This window comes from Manis pentadactyla, chromosome 1 (assembly GCF_030020395.1).
Source record: "Manis pentadactyla isolate mManPen7 chromosome 1, mManPen7.hap1, whole genome shotgun sequence".
Taxonomy (NCBI): domain Eukaryota; kingdom Metazoa; phylum Chordata; class Mammalia; order Pholidota; family Manidae; genus Manis; species Manis pentadactyla.
This window is the reverse complement of record NC_080019.1, coordinates 133,715,689-133,728,256: the sequence shown is the minus strand read 5'-3', so window position 1 is coordinate 133,728,256 and position 12,568 is coordinate 133,715,689.

Sequence of the window (12,568 nt, the reverse complement as noted above, 5' to 3'; positions counted from 1 at the left end):
AAATTTATTGTAAATTTGAAGCCAATGTATTACTCTATATATTAAGTACATATTCTTTATTATAGTATCTGATTATTCACTTAGTCTACTTCATTATTGATAAAACAGCATGAATCCTGGGACTCAGAAAATGTTCACAGCTGAAAGGTTATATTGATCTTTTTCCTTCTTTCTTAACCCTTACTGAAAACCCTGCCACATTTTTGTTTGCTTTGAATATGGAGTAACTTTTTTTTATGCCATTCATGTTTCTGTGCATTTGTGTCTGTTTGCATGTGTCTGGGTATGTGTGATGATATTTCTGATTTATTTTTTTTTACAAAAAAATAGTTTTGCCCTATTTTCATACTTATCCAGAATAGTAACATGTTAGCAAGACCCTGATTTCTTCCCCATAGACTTCTCTCCTAGTGTCTGACCTCTGTCTTCCACCTCTAATTACACCTATTATTCTCCAGAGCTGCACTGAAGCTATTGCTCTGTAATTACTCCTCCACTGGATTCCACACACATGGCCCTATTTCTTGGGCATCTTATCATTTCTTTTGGTATCTTTCACTTACTTAATTCACTTTTACAGATTTCAGCATAAATCTATATTCAGTCAATTTTCCTCTCAAAGTTTGACAAGGTGTTTCATTGCTTTCTGGTACCAAGACTTGTAGAAATGACTTATACCAACCTCACATGTATTTCTTTGAAAGTGATATCAGTCACTTGGATCCTCTTTATCCACACTTGTGAGACTCCACAAGTATGTAAATAGCATGGGTCAGATTATTTGATATAGTACTCAGTGGACTCTTCTCAGAAATAAAATTACTCTTGAAATGTTCTTGGAAACTATTATTTGATGATCTCTTTTCTTAAATGTTCTTAGAGTCTTATTTTCAGGTACTATATCTTTGAAATGTTCTTCATCTCTTACCATTTCTCATATATTTTCCTTATTTTTATCTTTCCCCCTAATTTTAGGAGAATATCCTTGAATATAGCATCCTGTCCTTCTTTTGAATCTTTGATTTTTGTATTTATCATTATTTTTATTTCCATTAACTCTACATTTGTCTATTTTTTCCTAAGTCTTCTTATCCTGCACTTTTATATTTCTTATATTACTATATCCCTATATACTAAGAAATATATATTATACCCCTTGTAGTTTAATTATTCTCTAGGAAGCTTTTCTTCATGTATATTCATCTATAATTTAAATAATGTTTTTCCACATCTATTTTTTTATTTTATTTTATTTACTGTTTGGCTGTTTATCTGTCTTCACTGTTTATACTGCAAGTTGTCTCCTTGATTGTCCATTCATATTTAAGAATGGAGTGTTTGATTGTTTATATTAATAAAGTGTGTTTCTTCAGCTTTTGTCTATGTATGTCTGCTTTATTAGGAGCATCTTAAAAAAATTAACTGGGATAATTATGTAAATAAAGCTGCATGTTAACTGGCAGCTTCATTTTAAGGATTTTCTAATGAAAACTAATGTCATCCCCCCCCACACATGGTATTTGAAAAATAAACGTTTGAAAAATAAATAAATATAGTTAATTGATGTATTTAATGTTAGAGGTTCATTCTCTCCCCTGTTCTTATGTACTTTTTACTATTATTCATTTTTACTTCAGTCATTTGGCATTGTTATTTCAGCAGGGGTACTTCAAAGAATGGCCATTTATTCAGATGATCTTTTTTACCCAATGGTTGAATTGTTAAAGATTTCAGTGTGTCAAATATATAATGTTAATTTAATGTGAGGTATATATATATGTATTCCAAATTTATGATCTATTTGTATAGCTGTGGAGATGCAATTAATTTATTAATATTCTATTCAATAATATTTTGCTTACCAATAATGCATAAAATACATTTTATACTTCATAAGATTTTTGTGAAGTTTAAAAAAGTTAATGCCTTTTCATTAAACATATGTTCTAAATATTGGTAATTGTTTTATTGCTATTCAGCTGATCTGAATTTAATACTCAAATTAATTATCTCTATAACCTGACTCTTTGGGGCTAAAGGTTATTCACTTTTCTGAAAACTTAATATAGGAAACTATACTTTGAAATACCTGGTGTTGTATCTCATATAACCATTCACATTATTAAAAGTAAAAAAAAAGCCTCAAACTAAACAATAAGAACAAAAGTTTTGTGTGTTTGTAAAAAGACATGTCCTTTTAAAGGAGCAATTCATTTTAGCAAGTAGCTGTCTAACTGTTACATACTAGATACACATATTCTTTTTAACTGCAGTCATTGACAGTTTATGTAACAAATTAGATCAGTTATAACTAGTTATGTCTAGCCTAAGGAAAAATAATGCCTCTAATATTCTTTGTATTCATAGCATATTTATTTTATATTTAACATACTTGTTTTAATCATTAAGTGTATGTGAGTTTGTGTGTGTGTGTGTCTATGCTAATTCTGGTTAAATGAATTTCTATGTTTAATTTTGTAATACATCAAGCATTACAAATGAATACAACTAGTTAGACTTTGAACTTTTTAATACTTTTTTCAGTTTTTATCTTTTCCATCCTATGACAATTTTCTCACTTAAAAAATAAAATGTTTATTTTCTCCCATTTGCCATTGAAAGATGATAGCTATAAGTGGATTGAATACAGAAATTCTAATGTATACTAAACTCAGAAAAAATATTTTTTAACTATGAGATAAATTCACTTTGAGACCATGAAAATTAATTTTGAGACATTTTAAAATAATTTACTTTTCTGTCCTCATTTCAGCAATTGATTCTTAAAATATTTTGGATATACATTTATTTATTTTTCTTATCATCACTAATACTTCACATCATACACTGGACAAGAATGGATATAAAATCAACACCATATTAGATAATGTAAGTTCCAAATTAAACAATTTATATCTCATATGTCTTTAAGCTCATTGTTGCATTTAAAGTTATTGCACTTTCATAGTGGCATATAAGGAAGCGATAGATCAAAGTTTTCCTTTATAAAGCAGTGCCAGGAATTTTTGTTTTTCTGGACTAGTTTAGTCAGATTTTAAATAGAACATATTATTATCTGTAAGAAAGGCATGCATATTTATACAATGCAAAATTCTATTAATAATCTACTTATTTGGCTGTATAACTTCTACTACAATTTATGTTTTATCACAGCAATTTAAATACTTTCCAAAAAATTCTCCCAAATAAGGTCTTTTAGTTAGTGCAATGGTTACAGGCTGGCTCTGTATACTAACTATAAACTGATGACTGAAGCTACTCAAATTCTTCCAAAATTAAAGAATGCAAAGGTCACTTTCTTTTCACTGTTTTTTTTCCTTCAGCTTCTTTGTTTCCTTATCTACAGTATTTCTCAAATTGTACAACTTATGTTTATGTTTCAAATCTAAAAAAATAATCAACTACTGTGACTGATGTCACCAGTCAACACATTTTAACTGAGATGTGTTGAAAGGATGATAAACTGAAGAACATAATCTGCACAGCAACATGACTTTTTGGCACATAACATCTATCTTCCAACTGTAGCAAACACTTTGCTTACCCAACATTCTAGCTGGCACCTCTGAAAGGTCACAGGACTCATTTAGATACTGTTATAAAATCATACTTAACACTGCTGGTAGAAACACTTTCTATTTCCTATAAATTATATTTAAGGCTTCAACATTTTCTGTGATATGGAATCTTTGAGGTATCTTAGAGGATGCCAAATTTTTCAATATTTATCTTTATTTTTCTTCACCCTTGGCATTTTAGAGTCAGGAGAATGGTGTAAGAATACCCCTTTTTCTAATCATCTCTTTGTTTTGTACTTCATCTCTTCTGAAATTGTGTTGTTTTTTATTTTTCCAAATCTTTTATTTCTTACACTTCTGCACAGGGGTTGTTTCTCATGAAAGGTAAGGGGTATACATATAAGCCTTGAATGTCTTAATCCAAATGTTCTATGTCTAGCTTTTATACAGAAAGCATATCAGGGATAATAGAATCCAAACATATCTATTAAATTGAAGGTAACATAATTATGGACAATTAACAGTTGTTACCCTAGTATTAGCTTACTATGGTTTATATAAGTATATCTGTACTGTTATTTAGTCTGCAAAATAAAGGAACTTAAATCTTTTAGAAGACCTCAATTATGGTAGACAAACTGTAAATATAGGATAATGTTTAAAGGTAAATAATAAGAAAAAAAACAAAATATACACTAACAAGAAGTAACTTTTTTGTCTGATACCAATGATTAATTTTGCACCATTAAAAATATGACTTAATGGGTTGAATTGTGTCCCCCTCCAGTTCATATGTTGAATTATTAATTCCCAGTATCTTAAAGTGTTACTTGGAGATAGGGTCATGCAGATGTAATTAGTTAAGATAATGCTGTTAAGGTGGGCCCTAAACCAGTATAACTGATGTCTTTATAAAAGAAGGAAATTAGAACACAGACATGCACAGAGGGATAATGCCATATAGACTGAAGCTATGCTGTCACAAGCCATGGAACTATCCAGAAGCTAGAAGAAAGGTCTGAACAGATCCTTCCCTAGCATTTTCAGAGGGAACATGACCCGCCAACATTTTTATTTCAAACTTCTGGCCTCCAGACTTTGAGACAATAAATTTCTCTTTTAAGATATCCAGTTTGTGGTACTTTGTTATAGTTAGGCAGGGCAGGGACATGGAACAAGCATCATGATTAACTTTTCCTGCCTATTATGAAAAATGCTGAGATATAAACAGTATAGTAAGAACAGGAAGGACCCCATCTTAAGGCTAAGATTCCATTTTAGAAAGCAGAGAATTGAGAAGTAAGATTCCTAACATATACTCTGGTAATCAGACAATAACCCAACAGCCTATCTTAAGGCAGGGCAGGCAGTCTTAACTGATATGTCCCTGCTGCTTTACAGTAACCACTATCTTGGAGAAGAACAGGATAAACAAATCCCTTGCGTTGGGTTTATTTAGCAGAATTAGCTACAGGACTGATAATAGAGGAGAGGAGACATGGTGTCTCTCACCAGAGATGAGCACCTTGAGACCACAAGTCAAGCCTAGGCCCAACAACACCCCCTCTGCTCTTTGCCCCATTCTTGAAAGCCTTAAAAAGACAGAATCCTCAAACTTTCAGTGTGCCTCCTCTCTGAGGACGCCCACACTTTCCTTACTTTGAGTGCATACTTTCAAATAAAGCTTTCTCATTGCTCAAATTATTGTGGTTTGTCTCTTTGCTATTTCATTTTATTTCCAAGTCTTCACACTGTCTCTGCTTTACTCCTAATAAGTAGGAAGGGGCTGCTAACAGCTAAGATTTGGGCCTGCATGTTTCCCTTGCCTGGGGGACCTGGACAGACCTGTTGCTGTGCGATCTGCTCTTAGTAGCCTGCCTGAAAATCTCCTTTCTTTGGGAAGTCCTCAGAACATAATCTCACTCCATCCCGTGCTTCGCAGATCCCCAAATCGGTGGGGGGTTAGGGGGGCTAGTCCCCATGCTGTGCAGATCCAGGCAGACACAGGATGCCAAGTGACCCTGGCTTCAGAAATTGGCAAGGGAATGCACCCTAGGCCGAGAACTTTCTCTTTTTCCCTCTGCACTTTCCTGTTCTCTGCTGCTTGCAAGGCAGCTGCCATACCTTGATACTCTCACTCTAATGAATTCCTTCCTTACCTACACTTTTCTAACTTGCTCAAGAATTCTTTCTCTTCCAGAGTCAAGAACCCTCCCCTGTCCAGGTTGAATTCTCTCCTCGTGCTTCACTAGTGCGCAAGGAGAGACCTCCGCAGTCGCAGCTGCCCAGCAACAACAGTCAATTTATAGAACTAGTACACCTTCCTTGTTCTCATGAAATATTGTCCTTGTGTCTGTTAGATCCTATTTGCTAGATTTTGTCTCATTGCTAAGATAAAAATAAAAATATTATTGATGAGTGCAAAGCAGTGCATGTTCTGGCATCTGCCATCTACTCCAGCTTTATCCTATAATTTCACATGATTTAACCCCTTGTTCTCTGTTCCCACTATGCTGCCGGCTGGTACCATTACTACATCTTCCTTCTATCATCATCATCATCACATCATCATCACCATCTGTTCCTTGAATGAGTTATTTCTCCTATTAAAGTGTCCTTTCAAATGTTGTTAATCTGCCTTAGAAAATTTCTTCTCTTCCCACTCATTTCACAGAGTTAACTACGATTTATTTCTTGTCTTAATTCTTGGTCAACAGCATACACTTTCAGAGAGCAAAGCTGTGTCTATTTTCATGCAACATTGCATTCCCGCTGTCAAATGCATTCTCTGGCAGGTAGATAAATGAATCTAAGAGAAGCACAGCTCACTTCAATGGTTATAGCTGAGACTGTAAAAATACATACAATAAAATTACTTCATGTTGGTTTACATGGGTTTGAATTCTTTATATGTGAAAATAAACATGCTCTAGCTACACAGAAATAATATTTGGTAAACTATGACCATATTTTTTAATGCTTTTCACTATTTCAATACATGCTTTCTTAAAACCCAAAGAACAGGTTTGTGAGATATGTATACTGTCCTCCTCTGCAATTGTTTTTTTCTGATGAAGAAACTGAGCAAAACTATAAAGTTAATTAAGTGCCATGATTTCAATGTTAGCTATTGCATTACCATAATGTGTTATGGGCTGCATCAGGTACACATAAAATGCACTGTAGTCACAGAGGTCAGGGAAAATTTCATATGTTGATGTTTGAACAATGTTTGAGGAAAGACATAGTTTTCCAGGAAGAAATCAAGGGTAGGAGACACTCGTGAAAATAAGAACAGAATGAGTAAACAAGATTTGCTCTTCCTTTGAATCATCACCACCAACAAGTCTCCAAGAGTGAATGTTTCTCATTTTAGGGATTTCCAGACATAGGCCCATATTTACATAAGTAAAAAGCTAGATTTGGGGGAAGTGCTTTACTCAATTGCTTACATTATTGAGTGAAACTCAACCTCTTGTGTGAACCTGTTAGCCTGTTAAATTCATTTCTACTTGAAATTTTATTTTGTATTTCTAAATTGATCAGAAAATGCATTATGCATAATCTTTCATATTTCTTTTTGGCCCAAAAATTTTTCTAGATGGGCATTTCTTTCTTCCATATTTTGTTGCTACATATGCTTTTTGGGGTCATAGTAACACCAGCAGATATATTTCTAAGATCAAGTAAGTTCAAGAAAAAAATGAAGATGGGACTTTTTTGAGGAGATAAGTAGAAGATACCAGAAATGCCAGAACTTGATTCCTCCAAATTTATACTTTTATATCCAGGCTCCTCATGTTTGTAACCAGAGAAGCCAAAGGCTGGGGAGAATTCATATGAAAGCACAACTGGGACCAAGTTTTCAGCCATCTCAGTTCTGCCTGAGCCAGGAAATGTGTCCTGTAATGGCAATGACATCATCATTCACAGGGGCAAGAACATGTACTTACTATAAATCAGGCCATGTTAAACTCTTCATTTGTATAAACTGGTTTAATTCAAATAATTTTTTAATCTAATTAGACACAGACAACATAGAAATAAACTGGTCTGATTCCTGCTGCAAACTACTTAGTGAAATTTAAAACTCTAATTCTTGATTATCACCAGCCAAAAAGCTCTCTAGGTATTCAGATCCCAACTGGTAGCCAGCAAAAACTGTATTAAGTACATCAGCAACACAAACTGTGGACTAGCCTGATCTCTTGGCACTGGGAAATCCTGACAGCCTGCTGCTCAGGATTACTCCTCAGTCAGCTCCATGAGCCCTCCGTTTGTAGCCTTGTTCCTGGACTGCCCTGTTTGTGTGACTTACATTTTTCTGACTCCAAGGAACAGAGGCTGACACAGATCATTGTATGAAAAGTGAAAGCTATTGTTACCATAAAATTGAATGATAACTGGAATCAGAAAACTGCCAGGGTAATTAGTACCTGCTCTGCTATCCACTTTTACTCATTGGAAATGTGCTTCATTCTGCATGTTTCCTCGGACTTCACTTGTGGGCCTCTTCCATAATTTTCAGTAAAAATCCCAGAGGTGGTAAATGCATAATTCTTGAGTAGGTATTACAATCTGGCAATTTAAGTTAGAGGGTAAATCGGGAATAGTTACATAAAGTAATGTACCTGTCTAGAAAAATTAACATATGATTTGCATGATTTAATTACCGAAGTTGCTCTTCTTGTAAGAAATAAAATTCAAGCTTTGGATTTTATTAAAATTAAAATCCTGAAATTAGCAATAATTATGTATTCCCAAAATTACATTTTAAAAGTAACAAAACTGTTAAAATTTAAATGAATCCTACACATTAACACCAAGTATCAGTTAAAGGTCAGTATTGTACTAGTCATATAGGATATCAAGATGATTAAAATATAGACATCATCCATGTGAAAAATGATTGGATACTAGAGATACACATACATATAATGTTATGTGAGGTTATCAATGATTGTATGTGTTATGCCTACCACTACTATGGAATAATGAAAAATAAATATTGTCTAATACAGTAGTAAATATAACATAATATAATGTGAAATGTGAGAGCCAATATATCAGCTTATTTATAAATGTTAATAGGCTCAATTCATATATAGATTATAGATAGATAGATAGTTAAATGGGCAAGGTTGAGGGAAAGAAATATTTAAGAGGAAAAGAAACCATTCAGTCCTAGAAGAAATCATGGGTAAATTCCTCTCTAACCTAGTTATGGGACAGAATCTCTTAATATGACTCAAAATCTAGATGCAGTAAGAGATTAATACATCTGATTAAGAAGATAATAACCTTGCATTTTTCAAATAACATAATCACAGAGAGAAAACAAATGACAAATAGGTATAAGAAATTTGTAATATATATCAAATATAAAGGGCTAATATCTTTTAAGAATATAAAGCATCCTTTTAATTGAAGGAATCAAGACCAAACACCATATAGGAAAATGTGAAAAACATACAAACAGGGATTTCACAAAAAATATATAATGACTTTAAACACATGGGAAGTTCATTTTCAATCATTATAAATACATGCAAATCAAAACTACACTGAGATACCATTGCCCATCTATCAGATAGATAGATAATGCTAAATTAAAGGCCTGGTAACATATTCCATTGGTGAGACAGTGAGAAAATAAGCATTCTCACAGATTACCATAGTATTTGATTACATTAATTAAAACTGTGTATGTTTACATTTTGAGTCAGAAACTGCACTAAAGATATCCTTCTAATAATAAGAATATATGCATTCCAGCATTCTTTAAAATTATAAAATATTGGGAAAAAATAGATGCCTATACAAAGGGGATTGGTTAAGCAAACCATAAATCTTCAGATGGGAGTGATTTGAAGCTGCAAAAATAATATGTAGGATTGCTATTAACTGAGTGACTTCTAGGATATTTGAAACGTAAACTGCAAAAGAGAACATATTTTTTACTTTTTTTCTGTAAGAAAGAGAGAGTAATAATAACTATTCATATATGCACTTACTTTTGCAAAAAGAAATCCAGTAGAGACAACCCAGCAAAAATTGTAATTGGTTGTTTATACTGAGTAGGGGAAACAGGTTGGAAGTATTCACTCTCATGGTTTGAGACTTCTCTAAACCTACCTTTTTTTAATAGCTTTTATTTTTGGACCCCACCCTACAAAATGAAATAAAATGAACAAGGATGGAAAAAAGATTAAAAGAACTACAGACAGAAACAAATGAATCTATCTGTATTTCAAATAACTAATATGAACACAAGTAAAGAGGAGGAAAGAACCAAAGTAACTTCAAGAGCAGAATTTTAATGATAATGTATACAGTTTAAAAATAAAAAGAACTCTAGACAAAAGATAAATTACAGTTATTAGGTTTAGGTTTTAGGACAGTGATATTATTAGAAATAATAAAATGACTGTGTATTTATAATTTGAGCAAATTAAGCAATGACTCCTCTACATAGAAATGGGGGACAACAGAATAGCACCCGTGGTGTTCAGCTGGAATTGGGTCTATCAGTATGAACACACAATCAAAGGCTCCTTGAATAAGGAACTGATTTCAGGGCTGGACAAGTTAAGTATAAAATAGCCTGGAACATCATTTTGTTGCCAGAAAGAAAAGATGTACTCAAAGAAAATTAAGCATATAAAAAAAAACTGGATCCAGTTTGAAGAGGCTACTACTAGATATATCTGGGACACTCTATCAAAATAAAGAGAAAGTTACAAATTATAATCCACTAAATAAAATAAGAAACCATTGAACCATACTTAATAAATGGATGATTATATTAAAAGGAAGAAGGAAAAATTATTCACATAGATAGTTGAATTCCACCTAATACACCTAATACATACAGGAATGATGGAAATGATGGAAATTTCAAAAAAATTTAGCAACTAACATATTAATAATTATTTCAGATAGCAGTCAATAATATATGCTAAGACTCATTGGTAAAAGGCTGTTGAGGAACAGGGTATAAGAATTGTGTATACATATTATGTATATTGTAATATGTATATATTATGTATAGTATTTATTCAAATATGTGATAAAGCAAATATAAAAAATTTTTAAAATAGGGAAATCTGGGTGACGAGTATAAGGAAATTCTTTGAACTACTTTTGCAACTTCATTATAAGTGTTAAGGTATGCAAAAAGAAAAAGTTACAAAAATGAGAAATGTTTAACATTTGTGACCTTAATTTTATTCAAAATGGGATATAGAGTATACTTCGGTTTATAAAAATGATGTTGGTAAATAATAAATGAATCATTATGGAGTATAGATTCTAAGCATACAACAGTTTTACTCTTTCTCAAAAATACTGATATGATTAAAATTTTATCAATTCATGAATAACATACCTTTTAATTTCTGTAGTAGATGCTATTAAAACACTAACTTCTAAAATAATGAAGTTTATCTGCTTAAAAGTGGGAGTTACCAGAAACACCTCCCTAAAATAACAGAAGGTATATGACATGAAACTTAAGAACCAGATTATGAAGGTGGACAGATAATGAGTCTGGATTCCAATTCAGCCACTTTGAGCTCCTTGATACTGGAAAAATTACTTAATTTCTTAATGTTTTATTTCCTTGTCAATAACATGAGGGTAATTATTAATGGCCACAGAGTTGCCATGAGTCCCAAAAGAGAAAATTCAAGAAAATACTAGCACAATGTCTGCACCATAGTTTCTTATACATGCTATTATAATAAATAAGGATTACAAATAATATAGTTAGGTACTTCCTCTCCTCAAACCTCTCCATATGAAACTCTGCCACAGATATGAAATCTTAACCAATTCACAATCTAAAATTAGGTTGGTGATTTATTTTATTCACACGTCAAAGTGAATGAACATAGATATTTCAATGCCTTCCTTTCAGAAGAAAAAGAAAAAGTTAAACTCTATCAACAGTAAGTTCTTCAAAGTGACTCCCCAAATGATGTCTGTTGTTTCCATTTTTACTTTCATTAGATATGCTCTGAAAATATTTCACTCCCTGAATAACTACTTGATAGTTTTATGCCAGCATTTTTTTATGTTATTTGCAGGACAGAGACATATTATTCAATTGAACATTCTAAACATCTCCTGTATTTCTTTTATTTGCCATTCTGCAATTTATTAAGTGTCTATATTTAAAACATTTTTTTGTTATTTATTAAGCTTTACTCTGGAAGCTCAAATGCTTTATTTCATCATTGCTTCACTTTCCTAAATAAAGCCAGTAATGCAAAGAAGAGCAGAGAAAATCAGTTTTCTTCTCTATTTTTCAGGTTTACATGATTGGACTGTTTCTTTGCCTCTGGACACTGCACATTTGATGAATACTTACTTCAACAGTTTTATAACAAAAAAATACTAAGTCAAAAATAAGTCTGTAATAGAAACATTATTTTAGAAACATCACAATTACATAAAATGAAGAGAAAACTGTCATAGATGTTCTATTATGAAGTTATTAGTTATGAATCTAATGGATGCTATGGAGCTTGGTTAATTTTGTTTACTTAGTTCTTCAACACTCAATTACAGGAAGAAGAGGCTATTTCAAGTGGTTTATAAAATGAAGGTATCACCTAATATATTATCATTCTTTTGATCATAGTATCTTTATTATTTTACATATTGTTTTACATATGTAATATATTACATATTATTTTAATATGTTTAATTATTTTACAGCTACTATTTATTAGTAACAAACACATTTGGAAAAATGCACTTGAAATACTAAGTTGTTTTAAATAAAATGCATATTTCTTCAAAAGAATAAAGGAACCATCTTGGAGATTTTTCATCTCCAATAATACCTATAATTTTTTTCAAAGGATAGCTGTAGTGACAGATTTATCAATATCAAGGTAATTCACAGTAACTTACAAATATGAAAAAATACCACTGGACCATTCAAGGAAGCCTCCACTATGTATGACTTAACACCTATGTAACTTAACACTTAATGCCTATGAAGCATAGTTATCTAGGTTTGA